Here is a 27686-nt window from a genome sequence, read left to right on the forward strand (position 1 = left end):
AAACTGATCATCCTAAAACAATACTTAAAATTCGATTGACCTTCTTTAATTCATCTTTTAAGGTTTCTCATCTTGTTTACACATCAATTTGACTCAATTAGCTTTGTTAAATGTGTTTGACTTTCATTTGACTCAATTAGCATTATGGAATGCAATTGAGTTTCATTTGATTCAAAAAGCTTTGTTTGAATGTATTTGACTTTCATTTGATTCTAAAAGCTTTGTTGAAAGTGTTTGACTTTCAATTGACTCAATTAGCTTTGTTGAATGAATTTGACTTTCATTTGATTCAAAAAGCTTTGTTTGAATGTGTTTGACTTTAAGTTGATTCTAAAAGCTTTGTTGAAAGTGTTTGACTTTCATTTGACTCAATTAGCTTTGTTGAATGCATCTGACTTTCATTTGATTCAAAAATCTTTGTTGAAAGTGTTTGACTTTAATTTGACTCAATTAGCTTTCTTAAATGTGTTTGACTTTCATTTCACTCAATTCCCATTGTGGAATGCAATTGACTTTCATTTGATTCAAAACGTTTTGTTTGAATGTATTTGACATCCATTTGATTCTAAAAGCTTTGTTGAAAGTGTTTGACTTTCATTTGACTCAATTAGCTTTGTTGAATGCATTTGACTTTCATTTGATTCAAAAAGCTTTATTTGAATGTGTTTGACTTTAAGTTGATTCTAAAAGCTTTGTTGCAAGTGTTTGACTTTCATTTGACTCAATTAGCTTTGTTGAATGCATTTAACTTTCATTTGATTCAAAAAACTTTGTTGAAAGTGTTTTGACTTTCATTTGACTCAATTAGCTTTGTTAAATGTGTTTGACTTTCATTTCACTCAATTAGAATTGTGGAATGCAATTGACTTTCATTTGATTCAAAAAGCTTTGTTTGAATGTTTTTGACTTTCATTTCACTCAATTAGCTTTGTTGAATGTGTTTGACTTTCATTTGACTCAATTAGCATTGTGGAATGCAATTCACTTTCATTTGATTCAAAAAGCTTTGTTTGAATGTATTTGACTTTCATTTGATTCTAAAAGCTTTGTTAAAAGTGTTTTGACTATCATTTGACTCAATTAGCTTTGTTGAATGCATTTGACTTTCATTTGATTCAAAAAGCTTTGTTTGAATGTGTTTGACTTTCATTTGACTCAATTAGCTTTGTTAAATGTGTTTGACTTTCATTTGACTCAATTAGCATTGTGGAATGCAATTGACTTTCATTTGATTCAAAAATCTTTGTTTGAATGTATTTGACTTTCATTTGATTATAAAAGCTTTGTTGAAAGTCTTTTATTTTCATTTTACTTAATTAGCTTTGTTGAATGCATTTGACTTTCAGTTGATTCAAAAAGCTTTGTTGAAAGTGTTTTACTTTCATTTGACTCAATTAACTTTGTTGATTGCATTTGACTTTCAGTTGATTCAAAAAGCTTTGTTTGAATGTGTTTAACTTTCATTTGACTCAGTTAGCTTTGTCGAATGTGTTTGACTTTCATTTGACTCAATTAGCATTGTTTGAATATATTTGACTTTCATTTTACATAATTAGCATTGTGGAATGCAATTGACTTTCCTTTAATTCAAAAAGCTTTGTTGAATGTAATTTGACTTTAAATTGATTCTAAAAGCTTTGTTGAAAGTGTTTTACTTTCATTTAACTCAATTAGCTTTGTTGAATGCATTTGACTTTCATTTTATTCAAAAAGCTTTGTTTTATTGTGTTAGACTTTCATTTGACTCAATTAGCTTTGTTGAATGTGTTTGAATTCCTTTTGACTCAATTAGCATTGTGGAATGCACTTGACTTTCATTTGATTCAAAAAGCTTTGTTTGAATGTGTTTGACTTTCATCTGATTATAAAAGCTTTGTTGAAAGCCTTTTACTTTCATTTGACTCAATTAGCTTTGTTGAATGCATTTGACTTTCATTTGATTCAAAAAGCTTTGTTTGAATGTGTATGACTTTCATTTGACTCAATTAGCTTTGTTGAATGTGTTTGACTTTCATTTGACTCAATTAGCATTGTGGAATGCAATTGACTTTCGTTTGATTCAAAAAGCTTTGTTTGAATGTATTTGACTTTCAATTGATTCGAAAAGATTTGTTGAAAGTGGTTGACTTTCATTTGACTCAATTTCCTTTGTTGAATGCATTTGACTTTCATTTGATTCAAAAAGCTTTGTTTGAATGTGTTTGACTTTCATTTAACTCAATTAGCTTTGTTGAATGTGTTTGACTTTCATTTAACTCAATTAGCATTGTGGAATGCAATTGACTTTCCTTTGATTCAAAAGGCTTTGTTTGAATGTATTTGACTTTCATTTGATTCTAAAAGCTTTGTTGAAAGTGTTTGACTTTCATTTGACTCAATTAGCTTTGTTGAATGCATTTGACTTTCATTTGATTCAAAAAGCTTTGTTTGAATGTGTTTGACTTTCATTTGACTCAATTAGCTTTGTTGAATGTGTTTGACTTTCATTTGACTCAATTAGCATTGTGAAATGCAATTGACTTTCATTTGATTCAAAAAGCTTTGTTTGAATGTATTTGACTTTCATTTGATTATAAAAGCTTTGTTGAAAGTCTTTTATTTTCATTTTACTCAATTAGCTTTGTTGAATGAATTTGACTTTCATTTGATTCAAAAAGCTTTGTTGAAAGTGTTTGACTTTCATTTGACTCAATTAACTTTGTTGAATGCATTTGACTTTCATTTGATTCAAAAAGATTTGTTTGAATGGGTTTGACTTTCATTTGACTCAGTTAGCTTTGTTGAATGTGTTTGACTTTCATTTGACTTAATTAGCATTGTTTGAATGTATTTGACTTTCATTTGACTCAATTAGCATTGTGGAATGCAATTTACTTTCCTTTGATTCAAAAAGCTTTGTTCGAATGTAATTTGACTTTCAATTGATTCTAAATGCTTTGTTGAAAGTGTTTGACTTTCATTTGACTCAATTAGCTTTGTTAAATGCATTTGACTTTCATTTTATTCAAAAAGCTTTGTTTGAATGTGTATGACTTTCATTTGACTCAATTAGCTTTCTTGAATGTGTTTGACTTTCATTTGACTCAATTAGCATTGTGGAATGCAATTGACTTTCGTTTGATTCAAAAAGCTTTGTTTGAATGTATTTGACTTTCATTTGATTCGAAAAGATTTGTTGAAAGTGGTTGACTTTCATTTGACTCAATTACCTTTGTTGAATGCATTTGACTTTCATTTGATTCAAAAAGCTTTGTTTGAATGTGTTTGACTTTCATTTAACTCAATTAGCTTTGTTGAATGTTTTTGACTTTCATTTAACTCAATTAGCATTGTGGAATGCAATTGACTTTCCTTTGATTCAAAAGGCTTTGTTTGAATGTATTTGACTTTCATTTGATTCTAAAAGCTTTGTTGATAGTGTTTGACTTTCATTTGACTCAATTAGCTTTGTTGAATGCATTTGAATTTCATTTGATTCAAAAAGTTTGTTTGAATGTGTTTGACTTTCATTTGACTCAATTAGCTTTGTTGAATGTGTTTGACTTTCATTTGACTTAATTAGCGTTGTGGAATGCAATTGACTTTCATTTGATTAAAAAAGCTTTGTTTGAATGTATTTGACTTTCATTTGTTTCAAAAAGCTTTGTTGAAAGTGTTTGACTTTCATTTGACTCAATTAGCTTTGTTGAATACATTTGACTTTCATTTGATTCTATAAGCATTGTTTGAAAGTGTTTGACTTTAATTGAACTCAATTAGCTTTGTTGAATGGGTTTGACTTTCATTTAACTCTATTAGCATTGTAGAATGCAATAGACTTTCATTTGATTCAAAATCTTTGTTTGAATGTACTTGACTTTCATTTGATTCTAAAAGCTTCGTTGAAAGTGTTTGACTTTCATTTGACTCAAATAGCTTTGTTGAATGCATTTGACTTTTATTTGATTCAAAAAGCTTTGTTTGAATGTGTTTGACTTTCAGTTGACTCAATTAGCTTTGTTGAATTTGTTTGACTTTCATTTGACTCAATTAGCATTGTGGAATGCAATTGACTTTCATTTAATTAAAAAAGCTTTGTTTGAATGTATTTGACTTTTATTTGACTGAATTAGCTTTGTTGAATGTGTTTGACTTACATTTGACTCAATTAGCATTGTGGAATGCAATTCACTTTCATTTAATTCAAAAAGCTTTGTTTGAATGTATTTGACTTTCATTTGATTCTAAAAGCTTTGATGAAATTGTTTGACTTTCATTTGATTCAATTAGCTTTGTTGAATGCATTTGACTTTCATTTGATTCTAAAAGCATTGTTTGAAAGTGTTTGACTTTAATTTGACTCAATTAGCTTTGATGAATTGGTTTGACTTTCATTTGACTCTATTAGCATTGTGGAATGCAATTGACTTTCATTTGATTCAAAAGCTTTGTTTGACTGTATTTGACTTTCATTTGATTCTAAAAGCTTCGTTGAAAGTGTTTGATTTTCATTTGTCTCAAATAGCTTTTTTGAATGCATTTGACTTTTATTTGATTCTAAAAGCATTGTTTGAATGTGTTTGACTTTCAGTAGACTCAATTAGCTTTGTTGAATTTGTTTGACCTTCATTTGACTAAATTAGCATTGTGGAATGCAATTGACTTTCATATAATTCAAAAAGCTTTGTTTGAATGTATTTGACTTTCATTTGATTCTAAAAGCTTCGTTGAAAGTGTTTGACTTTCATTTGACTCAAATAGCTTTTTTGAATGCATTTGACTTTTATTTGATTCTAAAAGCTTTGTTTAAATGTGTTTGACTTTCAGTTGACTCAATTAGCTTTGTTGAATGTGTTTGACTTTCATTTGACTCAATTAGCATTATGGAATGCAATTGACTTTCATTTAATTCAAAAAGCTTTGTTTGAATGTATTTGACTTTCATTTGACTCAATTAGCTTTGTTGAATGTGTTTGACTTTCATTTGACTCAATTAGCATTGTGGAATGCAATTCACTTTCATTTGATTCAGAAAGCTTTGTTTGAATGTATTTGACTTTCATTTGATTCTTAAAGCTTTGTTAAAAGTGTTTTGACTATTATTTGACTCAATTAGCTTTGTTGAATGCATTTGACTTTCATTTCATTCAAAAAGCTTTGTTTGAATGTGTTTGACTTTCATTTAACTCAATTAACATTGTGGAATGCAATTGACTTTCATTAGATTCAAAAAGCTTTGGTTGAATGTGTTTGACTTTCATTTGAATCTAAAATCTTTGTTGCAAATGTTTGACTTTCATTGGACTCAATTAGCTTTGTTGAATGCTTTTGACTTTCATTTGATTCGAAAAGCTTTGTTTGAATGTGTATGACTTTCATTTGACTCAATTAGCTTTGTTGAATGTGTTTGACTTTCATTTGACTCAATTAGCACTGTGGAATGCAATTGACTTTCATTTGATTCAAAAAGCTTTGTTTCAATGTATTTGATTTTCATTTGATTCTAAAAGTTTTGTTGAAAGTGTTTGACTTTCATTTGACTAAATTAACTTTGCTGAATGCATTTGACTTTCATTTGATTCTAAAAGCATTGTTTTAATGTGTTTGAATTTCATTTGACTCAATTAGCTTTGTTGTATGTGTTTGACTTTCATTTGACTCAATTAGCATTGTGGAACGCAATTGACTTTCATTTGATTCAAAAAGCTTTGTTTGAATGTATTTGACTTTTATTTGATTCTAAAGGCTTTGATGAAAGTGTTTGACTTTCATTTGACTCAATTAGCTTTGTTGAATGCATTTGACTTTCATTTGATTCAAAAAGCTTTGTTTGAATGTGTTTGACTTTCATTTAACTCAATTAGCTTTGTTGAATGCATTTGACTTTCATTTTATTCTAAAAGCTTTGTTGAAAGTGTTTGACTTTCATTTGACTCAATTAGCTTTGTTGAATGCATTTGACTTTCATTTGATTCTAAAAGCATTGTTTGAAAGTGTTTGACTTTTATTTGACTCAATTAGCTTTGTAGAATGGGTTTGACTTTCATTTGACTCTATTAGCATTGTGGAATGCAATTGACTTTCATTTGATTCAAAAGCTTTGTTTGAATGTATTTGACTTTCATTTTATTCTAAAAGCTTCGTTAAAAGTGTTTGACTTTCATTTGACTCAAATAGCTTTGTTGAATGCATTTGACTTTTATTTGATTCAAAAAGCTTTGTTTGAATGTGTTTGACTTTCAGTTGACTCAATTAGCTTTGTTGAATGTGTTTGAGTTTCATTTGACTCAATTAGCATTGTGGAATGCAATTGACTTTCATTTAATTCAAAAAGCTTTGTTTGAATGTATTGGACTTCCATTTGACTCAATTAGCTTTGTTGAATGTGTTTGACTTTCATTTAACTCAATTAGCATTGTGGAATGCAATTGACTTTCATTTGATTCAAGAAGCTTTGTTGAAAGTGTTTGACTTTCATTTGACTCAATTAACTTTGTTGAATGCATTTGACTTTCATTTGATTCAAAAAGCTTTGTTTGAATGTGTTTCACTTTCATTTGACTCAGTTAGCTTTGTCGAATGTGTTTGACTTTCATTTGACTCAATTAGCATTGTATGAATATATTTGACTTTCATTTGACTCAATTAGCATTGTGGAATGCAATTGACTTTCCTTTAATTCAAAAAGCTTTGTTTGAATGTAATTTGACTTTCAATTGATTCTAAAAGCTTTGTTGAAAGTGTTTTACTTTCATTTGACTCAATTAGCTTTGTTGAATGCATTTGACTTTCATTTGAATCAAAAAGTTTTGTTAGAATGTGTTTGACTTTTAGTTGACTCAATTAGCTTTGTTGAATGTGCTTGACTTTCATTTGACTCAATTAGCATTGTGGAATGCAATTGACTTTCATTTGATTCAAAAAGCTTTGTTTGAATGTATTTGACCTTCATTTGATTCTAAAAGCTTTGTTAAAAGTGTTAGACGTTCATTTGACTCAATTACCTTTGTTGAATGCATTTGACTTTCATTTGATTCAAAAAGCTTTGTTTGAATGTGTTTGACTTTCATTTAACTCAATTAGCTTTGTTGAATGTGTTTGACTTTCATTTAACTCAATTAGCATTGTGGAATGCAATTGACTTTCCTTTGATTCAAAAGGCTTTGTTTGAATGTATTTGACTTTCATTTGATTCTAAAAGCTCTGTTAAAAGTGTTTTGACTATCATTTGACTCCATTAGCTTTGTTGAATGCATTTGACTTTCATTTGATTCAAAAAGCTTTGTTTGAATGTGTTTGAGTTTCAGTTGACTCAATTAGCTTTGTTGAATGTGTTTAACTTTCATTGGACTCAATTAGCATTGTGGAATGCAATTGACTTTCATTTAATTCAAAAAGCTTTGTTTGAATGTATTTGACTTTCATTTGATTCTAAAAGCTTTGATGAAATTGTTTGACTTTCATTTGATTCAATTAGCTTTGTTGAATGCATTTGATTTTCATTTGATTCTAAAAGCATTGTTCGAAAGTGTTTGACTTTAATTTGACTTAATTAGCTTTGATGAATGGGTTTGACTTTCATTTGACTCTATTAGCATTGTGGAATGCAATTGACTTTCATTTGATTCAAAAGCTTTGTTTGAATGTATTTGACTTTCATTTGATTCTAAAAGCTTCGTTGAAAGTGTTTGATTTTCATTTGTCTCAAATAGCTTTTTTGAATGCATTTGACTTTTATTTGATTCTAAAAGCTTTGTTTGAATGTGTTTGACTTTCAGTTGACTCAATTAGCTTTGTTAAATTTGTTTGACCTTCATTTGACTAAATTAGCATTATGGAATGCAATTGACTTTCATTTAATTCAAAAAGCTTTGTTTGAATGTATTTGACTTTCATTTGATTCTAAAAGCTTCGTTGAAAGTGTTTGACTTTCATTTGACTCAAATAGCTTTTTTGAATGCATTTGACTTTTATTTGATTCAAAAAGCTTTGTTTGAATGTGTTTGACTTTCAGTTGACTCAATTAGCTTTGTTGAATGTGTTTGACTTTCATTTGACTCAATTAGCATTGTGGAATGCAATTGACTTTCATTTAATTCAAAAAGCTGTGTTTGAATGTATTGGATTTCCATTTGATTCAATTAGCTTTGTTGAATGTGTTTGACTTTCATTGGACTCAATCAGCATTGTGGAATGCAATTGACATTCATTTGATTCAAAAAGCTTTGTTTGAATGTATTTGACTTTTATTTGATTCTAAAAGCTTTGATGAAATTGTTTGACTTTCATTTGATTCAAAAAGCTTTGTTGAATGCATTTGACTTTCATTTGATTCAAAAAGCTTTGTTTGAATGTGTATGACTTTCATTTGTTTCAATTAACTTTGTTGAATGTGTTTGACGTTCATTTGACTCAATTATCATTGTGGAATGCAATTGACTTTCATTTGATTCAAAAAGCTTTGTATGAATGTATTTGACTTTCATTTGATTCTAAAAGCTTTGTTGAAAGTGTTTGACTTTCATTTGACTCAATTAGCTTTGTTGAATACATTTGACTTTCATTTGATTCAGAAAGCTTTGTTTGAATGTGTTTGACTGTCAGTTGACTCAATTAGCTTTGTTGAATGTGTTTGACTTACATTTGACTCAATTAGGATTGTGGAATGCAATTGACTTTCATTTGACTTAAAAAGCTTTGTTTGAATGTATTTGACTTTCATTTGATTCTAAAAGCTTTGTTGAAAGTGTTTGACTTTCATATGACTCAATTACCTTTGTTGAATGCATTTGACTTTCATTTGATTCAAAAAGCTTTGTTTGAATCAGTTTGACTTTCATTTGACTCAATTCGCTTTGTTGAATGGGTTAGACTTTCATTTGACTCAATTAGCATTGTGAAATGCAATTGACTTTCATTTGCTTCAAAAAGCTTTGTTTGAATGTATTTGACTTTCATTTGATTCTAAAAGCTTTGTTGAAAGTCTTTTACTTTCATTTGACTCAATTAGCTTTGTTGAATGCATTTGACTTTCATTTGATTCAAAAAGCTTTCTTTGAATGTGTGTAACTTTCATTTGACTCAATTAGATTTGTTGAATGTGTTTGACTTTCATTTGACTCAATTAGCATTGTGGAATGCAATTGACTTTCATTTGATTCAAAAAGCTTTGTTTGAATGTATTAGACTTTCATTTGATTCTAAAAGCTTTGTTGAAAGTGTTTGACTTTCATTTGACTCAATTAGCTTTGTTGAATGCATTTGACTTTCATTTGATTCAAAAAGCTTTGTTTGAATGTGTTTGACTTTCATTTCACTCAATTAGCTTTGTTGAATGTGTTTGACTTTCATTTGACTCAATTAGCATTGTGGAATGCAAATGACTTTTATTGGATTCAAAAAGCTTTGTTAGAATGTATTTGACTTTCAATTGATTATAAAAGCTTTGTTGAAAGTCTTTTACTTTCATTTGACTCAATTACCTTTGTTGAATGCATTTGACTTTCATTTGATTCAAAAAGCTTTGGTGAAAGTGTTTGACTTTCATTTGACTCAATTAGCTTTGTTGAATGCATTTGACTCTCATTTGATTCAAAAAGCTTTGTTTGAATGTGTTTGACTTTCATTTGACTCAATTAGCTTTGTTGAATGTGTTTGAATTTTATTTGACTCAATTAGCATTGTGGAATGCAATTGACTTTCATTTGATTCAAAAGCTTTGTTTGAATCTATTTGACTTTCATTTCATTCTTAAAGCTTTGTTGAAAGTGTTTGACTTTCATTTGACTTAATTAGCTTTGTTGAATGCATTTGACTTTCATTAGATTCAAAAAGCTTTGTTTGAATGTATTTGACTTTCCTTTGACTCAATTAGCTTTGTTGAATGTGTTTGACTTTCATTTGACTCAATTAGCATTGTGGAATGCAATTGACTTTCAATTGATTCAAAAAGCTTTGTCTAAATATATTTGACTTTCATTTGATTCTAAGAGCTTTGTTGAAAGTGTTTGACTTTCATTTGACTCAATTAGCTTAGTTGAATGCATTTGACTTTCATTTGACTCAAAAAGCTTTGTTTGAATGTGTTTAACTTTCATTTGACTCAATTAGGTTTGTTGAATGCATTTGACTTTCATTTGACTCAATTAAGATTGCGGAATGCAATTGACTTTCATTTGATTCTAAAAGCTTTGTTGAAAGTGCTTGACTTTCATTTGACTCAATTAGCTTTGTTGTATGCATTTGACTTTCATTTGATTCAAAAAGCTTTGTTTGAATGTGTTTGACTTTCATTTGACTCAATTAGCTTTGTTGAATGTGTTTGACTTTCATTTGACTCAATTAGCATTTTGGTATGCAATTGACTTTCATTTGATTCAAAAAGCTTTGTTTGATTGTATTTGACTTTCATTTGATTCTAAAAGTTTTGTTGAAAGTGTTTGACTTTCATTTGACTCAATTAGCTTTGTTGAATGCATTTGACTTTCATTTGATTCAAAAAGCTTTGTTTGAATGTGTATGACTTTCATTTGACTCAATTAGGTTTGTTGAATGCATTTGACTTTCATTTGACTCAATCAGCATTGTGGAATGAAATTGGCTTTCATTTTATTCAAAAAGCTTTGTTTGAATGTATTTGACTTTCATTTGATTGTAAAAGCTTTGTTTAAAGTATTTTACTTTCATTTGACTCAATTAGCTTTGTTGAATGCATTTGACTTTTATTTGATTCAAAAAGTATTGTTAGAATGTGTTTGACTTTCAGTTGACTCAATTAGCTTTGTTAAATGTGTTTGACTTTCATTTGACTCAAATAGCATTGTGGAATGCAATTGACTTTCATTTTATTTAAAAAGCTTTGTTTTAATGTATTTGACTTTCATTTGATTCTAAAAGCTTTGTTGAAGGTGTTTGACTTTCATTTCACACAATTAGCTTTGTTGAATGCATTTGACTTTCATTTGATTCAAAAAGCTTTGTTTGAATCAGTATGACTTTCTTTTGACTCAATTAGCTTTGTTGAATGGGTTTGACTTTCATTTGACTCAATTAGCATTGTGGAATGCAATTGACTTTCATTTGATTCAAAAAGCTTTGTTTGCATGTATTTGACTTACATTTGATTCTAAAAGCTTTGTTGAAAGTGTTTAACTTTCATTTGACTCAATTAGCTTTGTTGAATGCATTTGACTTTCATTTGATTCATAATGCTTTGTTGAATGTGTTTGACTTTTATTTGACTCAATTAGGATTGTGGAATGCAATTGACTTTCATTTGATTTAAAAAGCTTTGTTTGAATGTATTTGACTTTCGTTTGATACTAAAAGCTTTGTTGAAAGTATTTGACTTTCATTTCAATCAATTGGCTTTGTTGAATGCATTTGACTTTCATTTGATTCAAAAAGCTTTGTTTGAATCAGTATGACTTTCATTTGACTCAATTAGCTTTGTTTGAATGTGTTTTACTTTCATTTGACTTAATTAGGTTTGTTGAATGTATTTGACTTTCATTTGACTCAATTAGCATTGTGGAATGCAATTGACTTTCATTTTATTCCAAAAGCTTTGTTTGAATGTATTTGACTTACATTTTATTCTAAAAGCATTGTTTAAAGTATTTTACTTTCATTTGACTCAATTAGCTTTGTTGAATGCATTTGACTTTCATTTGAATCAAAAAGTTTTGTTAGAATGTGTTTGACTTTTAGTTGACTCAATTAGCTTTGTTGAATGTGCTTGACTTTCATTTGACTCAATTAGCATTGTGGAATGCAATTGACTTTCATTTGATTCAAAAAGCTTTGTTTGAATGTATTTGACCTTCATTTGATTCTAAAAGCTTTGTTAAAAGTGTTAGACGTTCATTTGACTCAATTACCTTTGTTGAATGCATTTCACTTTCATTTGATTCAAAAAGATTTGTTTGAATGTGTTTGACTTTCATTTGACTCAATTAGCTTTGTTGAATGCGTTTGACTTTCATTTGACTCCATTAGCATTGTGGAATGCAATTAACTTTCATTTGATTCAAAAAGCTTTGTTTGAATGTATTTGACTTTCATTTGATTCTAAAAGCTTTGTTGAAAGTGTTTAACTTTCATTTGACTCAAATAGCTTTGATGAATGCATTTGACTTTCATTTGATTCTAAAAGCATTGTTTTAATGTGTTTGACTTTCGTTTGACTCGGTTAGCTTTGTCGAATGTGTTTGACTTTCATTTGACACAATTAGCATTGTGGAATGCAATTGACTTTCATTTGACTCAAAAAGCTTTGTTTGAATGTATTTGACTTTCATTTGATTCTAAAAGCTTTGTTGAAAGTGTTTGACTTTCATTTGACTCAATTAGCTTTGTTGAATGCATTTGACTTTCATTTGATTCAAAAGCTTTGTTTGAAAGTGTTTGACTTTAATTTGACTAAATTAGCTTTGTTGAAGTGTTTGACTTTCATTTGACTCAATTAGCATTGTGGAATGCAATTGACTTTCATTTGATTCAATAAGCTTTGTTTGAATGTATTTGACTTTCATTTGATTCTAAAAGCTTTGTTGAAAGTGTTTGACTTTCATTTGACTCAATTACCTTTGTTGAATGCATTTGACTTTCGTTTGATTAAAAAAGCTTTGTTTGAATGTGTTTGACTTTCATTTAACTCAATTAGCTTTGTTGAATGTATTTGACTTTCTTTTGATCAAAAAGCTTTGTTTGATTGTGTTTGACTTTCATTTGACTCAATTAGCTTTGTTTAATGTGTTTGACTTTCATTTGACTCAATTAGCTTTGTTGAATGTGTTTGACTTTCATTTGACTCAATTAGCATTGTGGAATGCAATTGACTTTCATTTGATTCAAAAAGATTTTTTTGAATGTATTAGACTTTCATTTGATTCTAAAAGCTTTGTTGAAAGTGTTTGACTTTCATTTGACTCAATTACCTTTGTTGAATGCATTTAACTTTTATTTGATTCAAAAAGCTTTGTTTGAATGTGTTTGCCTTTCAGTTGACTCAATTAGCTTTGTTGAATGTGTTTGACTTTCATTTGACTCAATTAGCATTGTGCAATGCAATTGACTTTCCTATGATTCAAAAAGCTTTGTTTGAATGTATTTGACTTTCATTTGATTCTAAAAGCTTTGTTGAAAGTGTTTGACTTTCATTTGACTCAATTAGCTTTGTTGAATGCATTTGACTTTCATTTGATTCAAATAGCTTCGTTTGAATGTGTTTGACTTTCATTTGACTCAATTAGCTTTGTTGAATGCATTTGACTTTCATTTGACTCAATTAGCATTGTGGAATGCAATTGACTTTCATTTGATTCAAAAAGCTTTGTTTGAATGTATTTGACGTTCAATTGATTCTAAAAGCTTTGTTGAAAGTGTTTGACTTTCATTTGACTCAATTAGCTTTGTTAAATGCATTTGACTTTCAACTGATTCTAAAAGCTTTGTTGAAAGTGTTTGACTTTCATTTGACTCAATTAGCTTTGTTGAATGCATTTGACTTTCATTTGATTTAAAAAGCTTTGTTTGAGTGTGTTTGACTTTCATTTAACTCAATTAGCTTTGTTGAATGTGTTTGACTTTCATTTGACTCAATTAGCTTTGTTGAATGTGTTTGACATTTATTTGACTCTATAAGCATTGTGAAATGCAATTGACTTTCATTTGATTCAAAAAGCTTTGTTTGAATGTATTTGACTTTCATTTGATTCTAAAAGCTTCGTTGAAAGTAATAGACTTTCATTTAACTCAATTAGCTTTGTTGAATGCATTTGACTTTCTTTTGATCAAAAAGCTTTGTTTGATTGTGTTTGACTTTCATTTGACTCAATTAGCTTTGTTTAATGTGTTTGACTTTCATTTGACTCAATTAGCTTTGTTAAATGTGTTTGACTTTCATTTGACTCAATTAGCATTGTGGAATGCAATTGACTTTCATTTGATTTAAAAATCTTTGTTTGAATGTATTAGACTTTCATTTGATTCTAAAAGCTTTGTTGAAAGTGTTTGACTTTCATTTGACTCAATTACCTTTGTTGAATGCATTTAACTTTTATTTGATTCAAAAAGCTTTGTTTGAATGTGTTTGACTTTCAGTTGACTCAATTAGCTTTGTTGAATGTGTTTGACTTTCATTTGACTTAATTAGCATTGTGCAATGCAATTGACTTTCCTATGATTCAAAAAGCTTTGTTTGAATGTGTTTAACTTTAATTTGACTCAATTAGCTTTGATGAATGTGTTTGACTTTCATTTGATTTAATTAGTATTGTGAAATGCAGTTGACTTTCTTCTTATTCAAAAAGCTTTGTTTGAATGTATTTGACTTTCATTTGATTCTAAAAGCTTTGTTGAAAGTGTTTGACTTTCATTTGACTCAGTTAGCTTAGTTGAATGCATTTGACCTTCATTTTATTCAAAAAGCTTTGTTTGAATCTGTTTGACTTTCATTTGACTCAATTAGCTTTGTTGAAAGTGTTTGACTTTCATTTGACTCAATTAGCATTGTGGAATGCAATTGACTTTCATTTAGTTCAAAAAGCTTTGTTTGAATGGATTTGACTTTCATTTGAATCTAAAAGCTTTGTTGAAAGTGTTTGACTTTTATTTGACTCAATTAGCTTTGTTGAATGAATTTGACTTTCATTTGATTCAAAAAGCTTTGTTTGAATGTGTTTTACTTTCATATGACTCAATTAGCTTTGTTGAATGTGTTTGACTTTCATTTGACCCAATTAGCATTGTGGAATGATATTGACTTTCATTTGATTCAAAAAGCTTTGTTTGAATGTGTTTGACTTTCATTTGACTCAATTAGCTTTGTTGGATGGGTTTGACTTTCATTTGACTCAATTAGCATTGTGGAATGCAATGGACTTTCATTTGATTCAAAAAGCTTTGCTTGAATGTATTTGAATTTCATTTGATTCTAAAAGCTTTGTTGAAAATGTTTGACTTTCATTCGACATAATTAGCTTTGTTGAAAGTGTTTGACTTTCATTCGATTCAATTAGCTTAGTTGAATGCATTTGACTTTCATTTGATTCAAAAAGCTTTGTTTGAATGTGTTTGACTTTCGTTTGACTGAATTAGCTTTGTTGATTGTGTTTGACTTTCATTTGACTCAATTAGCATTGTGGAATGCAATTGACTTTCATTTTATTCAAAAAGATTTGTCTGAATGTATTTGACTTTCATTTGATTCTAAAAGCTTTGTTCAAAGATTTTGACTTTCATTCGACTTAATTAGCTTTGTTGAATGCATTTGACTTTCATTTGATTCAAAAAGCTTTGTTTGAATGTGTTTGACTTTCATTAGACTCAATTAGCTTTGTTGAATGTTTTTGACTTTCATTAGACTCAATTAGCTTTGTTTGAATGTATTTGACTTTCATTTGATTCTAAAAGCTTTGTTGAAAGTGTTTGACTTTCATTTGACTCAATTAGCTTTGTTGAATGCATTTGACTTTCATTTGATTCAAAAAGCTTTGTTGAGAGTGTTTGACATTCATATGACTCAGTTAGCTTTGTTGAATGCATTTGACTTTCAGTAGATTCAAAAAGAATTGTTTGAATGTTTTTTACTTCCATTTGACTCAATTAGCTTTGTTGAATGTGTTTGACTTTCTTTTGACTCAATTAGCATTGTGAAATGCAATTGAATTTCATTTGATTCCAAAAGCTTTGTTGAAAGTATTTGACTTTCATTTGACTCATTTAGCTTTGTTGAATGTATTTGACTTTCATTTGATTCATAAAGCTTTGTTGAAAGTGTTTGACTTTCATTTGACTCAATTAGCACTGTGAAATGCAATTGACTTTCATTTGATTCAAAAAGCTTTGTTTGAATGTATTTGACTTTTATTTGATTATAAAAGCTTTGTTGAAAGTGTTTAACTTTCATTTAACTCAATTAGCTTTGTTGAATGCATTTGAATCTCATTTGATTTAAAAAGCTTTGTTTGAATGTGTTTGAGTTTCGTTTGACTCAATTAGCTTTGTTGAATGTGTTTGACTTTCATTTGACTCAATTAGCATTGTGGAATGCAATTGACTTTTATTTGATTCAAAAAGATTTGTTTGAATGTATTTGACTTTCATTTGATTCTAAAAGCTTTGTCTAAAGTGTTTGACTTTCATTTGACTCAATGAGCTTTGTTGAATGCATCTGACTTTCATTTGATTCAAAAATCTTTGTTTGAATGTGTTTAACTTTAATTTGAAGCTTTTTTGAATGTGTTTGACTTTCATTTGATTTAATTAGTATTGTGAAATGCAGTTGACTATCTTCTTATTCAAAAAGCTTTGTTTGAATGTATTTGACTTTCATTTGATTCTAAAAGCTTTGTTGAAAGTGTTTGACTTTCATTTGACTCAGTTAGCTTAGTTGAATGCATTTGACCTTCATTTTATTCAAAAAGCTTTGTTTGAATCTGTTTGACTTTCACTTGACTCAATTAGCTTTGTTGAAAGTGTTTGACTTTCATTTGACTCAATTAGCATTGTGGAATGCAATTGACTTTCATTTAGTTCAAAAAGCTTTGTTTGAATGGATTTGACTTTCATTTGAATCTAAAAGCTTTGTTGAAAGTGTTTGACTTTCATTTGACTCAATTAGCTTTGTTGAATGAATTTGACTTTCATTTGATTCAAAAAGCTTTGTTTGAATGTGTTTTACTTTCATATGACTCAATTAACTTTGTTGAATGTGTTTGACTTTCATTTGACTCAATTAGCATTGTGGAATGCAATGGACTTTCATTTGATTCAAAAAGCTTTGCTTGAATGTATTTGAATTTCATTAGATTCTAAAAGCTTTGTTGAAAGTGTTTGACTTTCATTCGACTTAATTAGCTTTGTTGAAAGTGTTTGACTTTCATTCGACTCAATTAGCTTAGTTGAATGCATTTGACTTTCATTTGATTCAAAAAGCTTTGTTTGAATGTGTTTGATTTTCGTTTGACTGAATTAGCTTTGTTGATTGTGTTTGACTTTCATTTGACTCAATTAGCATTGTGGAATGCAATTGACTTTCATTTGATTCAAAAAGATTTGTCTGAATGTATTTGACTTTCATTTGATTCTAAAAGCTTTGTTCAAAGATTTTGACTTTCATTCGACTTAATTAGCTTTGTTGAATGCATTTGACTTTCATTTGATTCAAAAAGCTTTGTTTGAATGTGTTTGACTTTCATTAGACTCAATTAGCTTTGTTGAATGTTTTTGACTTTCATTAGACTCAATTAGCTTTGTTTGAATGTATATGACTTTCATTTGATTCTAAAAGCTTTGTTGAAAGTGTTTGACTTTCATTTGACTCAATTAGCTTTGTTGTATGTGTTTGACTTTCATTTGACTCAATTAGCATTGTGGAATGCAATTGACTTTCATTTGATTCAAAAAGCTTTATTTGAATGTATTTGACTTTCATTTGATTCTAAAAGCTTTGTTGAAAGTGTTTGGCTTTCATTTGACTCAATTAGCTTTGTTGAATGCATTTGACTTTCATTTGATTCAAAAAGCTTTGTTTGAATGTGTTTGACTTTCATTTGACTCAATTAACTTTGATGAATGTTTTTGACTTTCATTTGACTCAATTAGCATTGTGGAATGCAATTGACTTTCATTTGACTAAAAAAGCTTTGTTTGACTGTGTTTGACTTTCATTTGATTCTAAAAGCTTTGTTGAAAGTGTTTGATTTTCATTTGACTCAATTAGCTTTGTTGAATGTGTTTGACTTTCATTTGACTCAATTAGCATTGTGGAATGCAATTGACTTTCATTTGATTCAAAAAACTTTGTTTGAATGTATTTGACTTTCATTTGATTCTAAAAGCTTTGTTAAAATTGTTAGACTTTCATTTGACTCAATTAGTATTATGGAATGCAATTGACTTTCAATTGATTCAAAAAGCGTTGTTTGAATGTATTTGACTTTCATTTGATTCTAAAAGCTTTGTTGAAAGTGTTTGACTTTGATTTGACTCAATTAGCTTAGTTGAATGCATTTGACTTTCATTTGATTCAAAAAGCTTTGTTTGAATGTGTTTGACTTTCGTTTGACTAAATTAGCTTTGTTGAATGTGTTTGACTTTCATTTGATTCAATTAGCATTGTGGAATGCAATTGACTTTCATTTGATTCAAAAAGCTTTGTTTGAATGTATTTGACTTTCATTTGATTCTAAAAGCTTTGTTGAAAGTATTTGACTTTCATTTGACTCAATTAGCTTTGTTGAATGCATTTGACTTTCATTTGATCGATTCAAAAAGCTTTGTATGAATGTGTTTGACTTTCGTTTGACTCAATTAGCTTTGTTGAATGTGTTTGACTTTCATTTGACTCAATTTGCAATGTGGAATGCAATTGACTTTCATTTGATTCAAAAAGCTTTGTTTGAATGTATTTGACTTTCATTTGATTCTAAAAGCTTTGTGGAAAGTGTTTGACTTTGATTTGACTCAATTAGCTTAGTTGAATGCATTTGACTTTCATTTGATTCAAAAAGCTTTGTTTGAATGTGTTTGACTTTCGTTTGACTCAATTAGCTTTGTTGAATGTGTTTGACTTTCATTTGAGTCAATTAGCATTGTGGAATGCAATTGACTTTCATTTGATTCAAAAAGCTTTTTTTAAATGTGTTTGACTTTCATTTGATTCTAAAAGCTTTGTTGAAAGTATTTGACTTTTATTTGACTCAATTAGCTTTGTTGAATGCATTTGACTTTTATTTGATCGATTCAAAAAGCTTTGTTTGAGTGTGTTTGACTTTCGTTTGACTCAATTTGCTTTGTTGATTGTGTTTGACTTTCGTTTGACTCAATTTGCAATGTGGAATGCAATTGACTTTCATTTGATTCAAAAAGCTTTGTTTGAATGTATTTGACTTTCATTTGATTCTAAAAGCTTTGTTAAAAGTGTTTGACTTTCATTTGACTCAGTTAGCTTAGTTGAATGCATTTGACTTTCATTTTATTCAAAAAGCTTTGTTTGAATGTGTTTGACTTTTGTTTGACTCAATTAGCTTTGTTGAATGTGTTTGACTTTCATTTGACTTAATTAGCATTGTGGAATGCAATTGACTTTCATCTGATTTAAAAAGCTTTGTTTAAATGTATTTGACTTTCATTTGATTCTAAAAGCTTTATTGAAAGTGTTTGACTTTCATTTGACTCAATTAGCTTAGTTAAATGCATTTGACTTTCATTTGATTCAAAAAGTTTGTTTGAATGTGTTTGACTTTCGTTTGACTCAATTAGCTTTATTGATTGTGTTTGACTTTCATTTGACTCAATTAGCATTGTGGAATGCAATTGACTTTCATTTGATTCAAAAAGCTTTGTTTGAATGTCTTTGACTTTTTTTTGATTTAAAAGCTTTGTTGAAAGTGTTTGACTTTCATTTGACTCAATTAGCTTTGTTGAATGCATTTGACTTTCATTTGATTCAAAAAGCTTTGTTAGAATGTGTTTGACTTTCATTTGACTCAATTAGCTTTGTTGAATGAGTTTGACTTTCATTTTACTCAATTAGCATTGTGGAATGCAATTGACTTTCAATTGATTCAAAAAGCTTTGTTTGAATGTATTTGACTTTCATTTGATTCTAAAAGCTTTGTTGAAAGTGTTTGACTTTCATTTGACTCAATTAGCTTTGTTGTATGTGTTTGACTTTCATTTGACTCAATTAGCATTGTGGAATGCAATTGACTTTCATTTGATTCAAAAAGCTTTATTTGAATGTATTTGACTTTCATTTGATTCTAAAAGCTTTGTTGAAAGTGTTTGGCTTTCATTTGACTCAATTAGCTTTGTTGAATGCATTTGACTTTCATTTGATTCAAAAAGCTTTGTTTGAATGTATTTGACTTTCATTTGATTCTAAAAGCTTTGTTTACAGTGTTTGACTTTCATTTTACTCAATTAGCTTTGTTGAATGCATTTGACTTTCATTTGATTAAAAAGCTTTGTTTCAATGTATTTGACTTTCATTTGATTCTAAAAGATTTGTTTAAAGTGTTTGACTTTCAGTTGACACAATTAGCTTTGTTGAATGCATTTGTCTTTCATTTGATTGAAAAAGCTTTGTTTGAATGTGTTTGACTTTCGTTTGACTCAATTAGCTTTGTTGATTGTGTTTGACTTTCATTTTACTCAATTAGCTTTGATGAATGTGTTTGACTTTCATTTGACTCAATTAGCATTGTGGAATGCAATTGAATTTCATCTGATTCAAAAAGCTTAGTTTGAATGTATTTGACTTTCATTTGATTCTAAAAGCTTTGTTGAAAGTGTTTGACTTTCATTTGACTTAATTAGCTTTGTTAAATGCATTTGACTTTCATTTGATCGATTCAAAAAGCTTTGTTTGAATGTGTTTGCCTTTCATTTGATTTTAAAAGCTTTGTTGAAAGTGTTTGACTTCCATTTGACTCAATTAGCTTTGTTGAATGCATTTGATTTTCATTTGACTTAAAAAGCTTTGTTTGAATGTATTTGACTTTCATTTGATTCTAAAAGCTTTGTTGAAAGTGTTTGACATTCATTTGACTCAATAAGCTTTGTTGAATGCATTTGACTTACATTTGATTCAAAAAGCTTAGTTTGAATGTGTTTAACTTTCATTTGACTCAATTAGCTTTGCTGAATGTGTTTGACTTTCATTTGACTCAATTAGCACTGTGGAATGCAATTGACTTTCATTTGATTAAAAAAGTTTTGCTTGAATGTATTTTACTTTCATTTGACTCAATTAGCTTTGTTGAATGTGTTTGACTTTCATTTGACTCAATTGGCATTGTGGAATGTAATTGACTTTCATTTGATTCAAAAAGCTTTGTTTGAATGTATTTGACTTTCATTTGATTCTAAAAGCTTTGTTGAAAGTGTTTGCCTTTCGTTTGACTCAATTAGCATTGTGGAATGCATTTGACTTTCATTTGATTCAAAAAGCTTTATTTGACTGTGTTTGACTTTCATTTGCCTCAATTAGCTTTGTTGAATGTGTTTGACTTTCATTTGACTCAATTAGCATTGTGGAATGCAATTGACTTTCATTTGATTCAACAAGCATAGTTTGAATGCATTTGACTTTCATTTGATTTAAAAAGCTTTGTTGAAACTGTTTGACTTTCATTTGACTCAATTGGCTTTGTTGAATGCATTTGACTTTCATTTGATTCAAAAATCTTTGTTTGAATGTGTTTGACTTTCATTTGACTCAATTAGCATTGTTTAAAAGTATTTGACTTTCATTTGACTCAATTAGCATTGTGGAATGCAATTGACTATCATTTGATTCAAAAAGCTTTGTTTAAATGTATTTGACTTTCATTTGATTCTAAAAGCTTTGTTGAAAGTGTTTGACTTTCATTTGACTCAATTAGCTTTGTTGAATGCATTTCACTTTCATTTGATTCAAAAAGCTTTGTTTGAATGTGTTAGACTTTCATTTGCCTCAAATAGCTTTGTTGAATGGATTTGACTTTCATTTGATTTAAAAAGCTTTGTTTGAGTGTGTTTGACTTTCATTTGACTCAATAAGCTTTGTTGAATGTGTTTGACTTTCATTTGACTCAATTAGCTTTGTTGAATGTGTTTGACTTTTATTTGACTTAAAAAGGTTTTTTTAATGTAATTGACTATCATTGGATTCTAAAAGCATTGTTGAAAGTGTTTGACTTTCATTTGACTCAATTAGTATTGTGGAATGCAATTGACTTTCATTTGATTCAAAACGCTTTGTTTGAATGTGTTTGACTTTCATTTGACTCAATTTGCTTTGTTGAATGTGTATGACTTTCATGTGACTCAATTAGCATTGTGGAATGCAATTGACTTTTATCTGATGCAAAAAGCTTTTTATGAATGTATTTGACTTTCATTTGATTCTAAAAGCTTTGTTGAAAGTGTTTGACTTTCATCTGACTCAATTACCTTTGTTCAATGCATTTGACTTTCATTTTATTCAAATTGCTTTGTTTGAATGTCTTTGACTTACATTTCATTCTAAAAGCTTTGTTGAAAGTTTAAACTTTCATTTAACTCAATTAGCTTTGTTGAATGCATTTGACTTTCATTTGATTCAAAAATCTTTGTTTGATTGTGTTTGACTTTCATTTGACTTAATTAGCTTTGTTGATTGTGGTTGACTTTCATTTGACTTAATTAGCATTGTGGAATGCAATTGACTTTCATTTGATTCAAAACGCTTCGTTTGAATGTATTTGACTTTCATTTGATTTTAAAAGCTTTGTTGAAAGTGTTTGACTTTCATTTGACTCAATTAGCTTTGTTGAATGCATTTGACTTTCATTTGATTCAAAAAGCTTTGTTTGAATGTGTTTGACTTTCATTTGACTCAATTAGCTTTGTTGATTGTGTTTGTCTTTCATTTGACTTAATTAGCTTTGTTGAATGCATTTGACTTTCATTTAATTCAAAAAGCTTTAATTGAATGTGTTTGACTTTCATTTGACTCAATTAGCTTTGTTGAATGCGTTTGACTTTCATTTTACTCAATTAGCTTTGTTGAATGCATTTGACTTTCATTTGATTCAAAAAGCTTTGTTTGAATGTATTTGACTATCATTTGATTCTAAAAGCTTTGTTGAGAGTGTTTGACTTTCATTTGACTCAATTAGCTTTGTTGAATGCATTTGACTTTCATTTGATTCAAAAAGCTTTGTTTGAATGTGTTTGACTTTCTTTTGATTCTAAAAGCTTTATTGAAAGTGTTTGACTTTCATTTGACTCAATTAGCTTTGTTGAATGCATTTGACTTTCATTTGATTCAAAAAGCTTTGTTTGAATGTGTTTGATTTTTGTTTGACTAAAGTAAGTTTGTGGAATGTGTTTGACTTTCATTTGACTCAATTAGCATTGTGGAATGTTATTGACTTTCACATGATTCAAAAAGATTTGTTTGAATGTATTTGACTTTCATTTGATTCTAAACGCTTTGTAGAAAGTGTTTGACTTTCATTTGACTCAATTAGCTTTGTTGAATGCATTTGACCTTCATTTGATTCAAAAAGCTTAGTTTGAATGTGTTTGACTTTCATTTGATTCAATTAGCTTTGTTGAATGAGTTTGACTTTCATTTGACTCAATTAGCAATGTTAAATGCAATTGACTTTTATTTGATTCAAAAGGCTTTGTTTGAATGTATTTGACTTTCATTTGATTCTAAAAGCTTTGTTGAAAGTGTTTGACTTTCATTTGACTCAATTAGCTTTGTTGAATGCGTTTGACTTTCATTTTATTCAAAAACCTTTGTTTGAATGTTTAACTTTCAGTTGACTCAATTGGCTTTGTTGAATGTGTTTGCCTTTCATTTGACTCAATTAGCATTGTGGAATGTAATTGACTTTCATTTGGTTCAATAAGCTTTGTTTGAATGTATTTAACTTTCATTTGATTCTAAAAGCTTTGTTGAAAGTGTATGACTTTCATTTGACTCAATTTGTTTTGTTGAATCCATATGACTTTCATTTGATTCAAAAAGCTTTGTTTTAATGTGTTTGACTTTCAATTGACTCAATTAGCTTTGTTGAATGTGTTTGACTTTCATTTGACTCAATTAGCATTGTGGAATGCAATTGACTTTCATTTGATTCAAAAATCTTTGTTTGAATGTATTTAACTTTCATTTAATTCTAAAAGCTTTGTTGAAAGTGTTTGACTTTCATTTGACTCAATTAGCTTTGTTAAATGCATTAAACTTTCATTTGATTCAAAAAGCTTTGTTTGAATGTGTTTAACTTTCAGTTGACTAACTTAGCTTTGTTAAAAGTGTTTGACTTTCATTTGACTCAATTAGCTTTGTTGAATGCATTTGACTTTCATTTGATTCAAAAAGCTTTGTTTGAATGTGTTTGACTTTCATTTGACTCAATTAGCTTTGTTGAAAGTGTTTGAATTTCTTTTTGACTTAATTAGCTTTGTGGAATGCATTTGACTTTCATTTGATTCAAAAAGCTTTGTTTGAATGCGTTTGACTTTCATTTGACTCAATTAGCTTTGTGGAAAGTGTTTGAATTTCTTTTTGACTTAATTAGCTTTGTGGAATGCATTTGACTTTCATTTGATTCAAAAAGCTTTGTTTGAATGCGTTTTACTTTCATTTGACTCCATTAGCATTGTGGAATGCAATTGACTTTCATTTGATTCAAAAAGCTTTGTTTGAATGTATTTGACTTTCATTTGATTCTAAAAGCTTTGTTGAAAGTGTTTTATTTTCATTTGACTCATTAAGCTTTGTTGAATGCATTTGACTTTCATTTGATACAAAAAGCTTTGTTTGAATGTGTTTAACTTTCATTTGACTCGATTAGCTTTGTTGAATGTGTTTGGCTTTCATTTGACTCAGTTAGCACAGTGGAATGCAATTCACTTTCATTTGATTCAAAACGTTTTGTTTGAATGTATTTGACTTTCATTTTATTCTAAAAGCTTTGTTGAAAATATTTGACTTTCATTAGACTCAATTAGCTTTGTTGAATGCGTTTAACTTTAATTTTATTCAAAAAGCTTTGTTTGGATGTGTTTGACTTTCATTTGACTCAATTAGCTTTGTTGAATGTGTTTGACTTTCATTTGACTTAATTAGCAATGTGGAATGCAATTGACTTTCATTTGATTCAAAAAGCTTTGTTTGAATGTATTTGACTTTCATTTGATTCTAAAAGCTTTGTTGAAAGTGTTTGACTTTCATTTGACTCAATTAGCTTTGTTGAATGCATTTGCCTTTCATTTGATTCAAAAAGCTTTGGTTGAATGTGTTTGACTTTCATTTGACTCACTTAGCTTTGTTGAATGTGTTTGACTTTCATTTGACTCAATTAGCTTTGTTAAATGTGTTTGACTTTCATTTGAGTCAAATAACATTGTGGAATGCAATTGACTTTCATTTGATTCAAAAACCTTTGTTTGAATGTATTTGACTTTCATTTGATTCTAAAAGCTTTGTTGAAAATGTTTGACTTTTATTTGACTCAATTAGCTTTGTTGAATGCGTTTAACTTTCATTTTATTCAAAAAGCTTGTTTGAATGTGTTTAACTTTCAGTTGACTCAATTAGCTTTGTTGAATGTGTTTGTTTCATTTGACTCAATTAGCATTGTGGAATGCAATTGACTTTCATTTGATTTAAAAAGATTTGTTTGAATGTATTTGACTTTCATTTGATTCTAAAAGCTTTGTTGAAAGTGTTTGACTTTCATTTGACTTAATTAGCTTTGTTGAATGCCTTTGACTTTCATTTGATTCAAAAAGCTTTGTTTCAATGTGTTTGTCTTTTGTTTGACTCAATTAGCTTTGTTGAATGTGTTTGACTTTCATCTGACTCAATTAGCATTGTGGAATGCAATTGACTTTTATTTGATTCAAAAAGCTTTGTTTGAATGTATTTGACTTTCATTTGATTCTAAAAGCTATGTTGGAAGTGTTTGACTTTCATTTGATTCGTAAGCTTTGTTGAATGCATTTGACTTTCATTTGATTCAAAAAGCTTTGTTTGAATGTGTTTGACTTTCACTTGACTCAATTAGCTTTGTTGAATGTGTTTGACTTTCATTTGACTCAATTAGCATTGTGGAATGCAATTGACTTTCATTTGATTCAAAAAGCTTTGTTTGAATGTATTTGACTTTCATTTGATTTCAAAAGCTTTGTTGAAAGTGTTTGACTTTCATTTGACTCGATTAGCTTTGTTGAATGCATTTGACTTTCTTTTGATTGAAAAAGCTTTGTTTAAATGTGTTTGACTTTCGTTTGACTCAATTAGCTTTGTTGAATGTGTTTGACTTTCATTTGACTCAATTAACATTGTGGAATGCAATTGACTTTCATTTGATTCAAAAAGCTTTGTTTGAAAGTATTTGACTTTCATTTGATTCTAAAAGCTTTGTTGAAAGTGTGTGACTTTCATTTGACTCAATTAGATTTGTTGAATACGTTTGACTTTCATTTTATTCAAAAAGCTTTGTTTGAATGTGTTTGACTTTCAGTTGACTCAATTAGCTTTGTTGAATGTGTTTGACTTTCATTTGACTCAATTAACATTGTAGAATGCAATTAACTTTCATTTGATTCAAAAAGCTTTGTTTGAATGTATTTGACTATCATTTGATTTTAAAAGCTTTGTTGAAAGTGTTTGACTTTCATTTGACTCAATTAGCTCTGATGTTTGCATTTGACTTTCATTTGATTCAAAAAGCTTTGTTTAAATGTGTTTGACTTTCATTTGACTCAATTAGCTTTGTTGAATGTGTTTGACTTTCATTTGACCCAATTAGTTTTATTGAATGTGTTTGACTTTCATTTGACTCAATTAGCATTGTGGAATGCAATTGACTTTTATTTGATTCAAAAAGCTTTGTTTGAATGTATTTGACTTTCATTTGATGCTAAAAGCTTCGTTGAAAGTGTTTGACGTTCATTAGACTCAATTAGCATTGTTGAATGCATTTGACTTTCATTTGATTCAAAAAGCTTTGTTTGAATGTATTTCACTTTCATTTGACTCAAATAGCTTTGTTGAATGTGTTTGTTTTTCATTCGATTCAATTCGCATTGTGGAATGCAATTGACTTTCATTTGATTCAAAAAGCTTTGTTTGAATGTATTTGACTTTCATTTGATTCTAAAAGCTTTTTTAAAAGTGTTTGACTTTCATTTGAATCATTAAGCTTTGTTGAATGCATTTGACTATCATTTGACTCAAAAAGCTTTGTTTGAATGTGTTTAACTTTCATTTGACTCAATTAGCTTTGTTGAATGTGTTTGACTTTCATTTGACTCAATCAGCACTGTGGAATGCATTTGACTTTCATTTGATTCAAAAAACTTTGTTTGAATGTATTTGACATTCATTTGATTCTAAAAGCTTTGTTGAAAGTGTTTGACTTTTATTTGACTCAATTAGCTTTGTTAAATGCATTTGACTTTCATTTGATTCAAAAAGCTTTGTTTGAACGTGTTTAATTTTAAGTTGACTCACTTAGTTTTGTTGAATGTGTTTGACTTTCATTTGACTCAATTAGCTTTGTTGAATGCATTTGACTTTCATTTGATTCAAAAAGCTTTGTTTGAATGTGTTTCAATTTCATTTGACTCAATTAGCTTTGTTGAATGTGTTTGTTTTTCATTTGATTCAATTCGCATTGTGGAATGCAATTGACTTTCATTTGATTCAAAAAGCTTTGTTTGAATGTATTTGACTTTCATTTGATTCTAAAAGCTTTTTTAAAAATGTTTGACTTTCATTTGAATCATTAAGCTTTGTTGAATGCATTTGACTTTCACTTGATTCAAAAAGCTTTGTTTGAACGTGTTTAACTTTTATTTGACTCAATTATCTTTGTTGAATGTGTTTGCCTTTCATTTGACTCAATTAGCACTGTAGAATGCATTTGACTTTCATTTGCTTCTAAAAGCTTTGTTGGAAGTGTTTGACATTCATTTGACTCAATTAGTTTTTTTAAATGCATTTGACTCTCATTGGATTAAAAAAGCTTTGTTTGAATGTGTTTAATTTTCAGTTGACTCACTTAGCCTTGTTGAATGTGTTTGATTTTCGTTTGACTCAATTAGCTTTGTTGAATGCATTTGACTTTCATTTGATTCAAAAAGCTTTGTTTGAATGTGTTTGACTTTCATTTGACTCAATTAGCTTTGTTGAAAGTGTTTGACTTTCATTT

Source organism: Chenopodium album, chromosome 25, assembly GCF_948465745.1.
Source record: "Chenopodium album chromosome 25, dcCheAlbu1.1, whole genome shotgun sequence".
In the NCBI taxonomy this organism is placed as follows: domain Eukaryota; kingdom Viridiplantae; phylum Streptophyta; class Magnoliopsida; order Caryophyllales; family Amaranthaceae; genus Chenopodium; species Chenopodium album.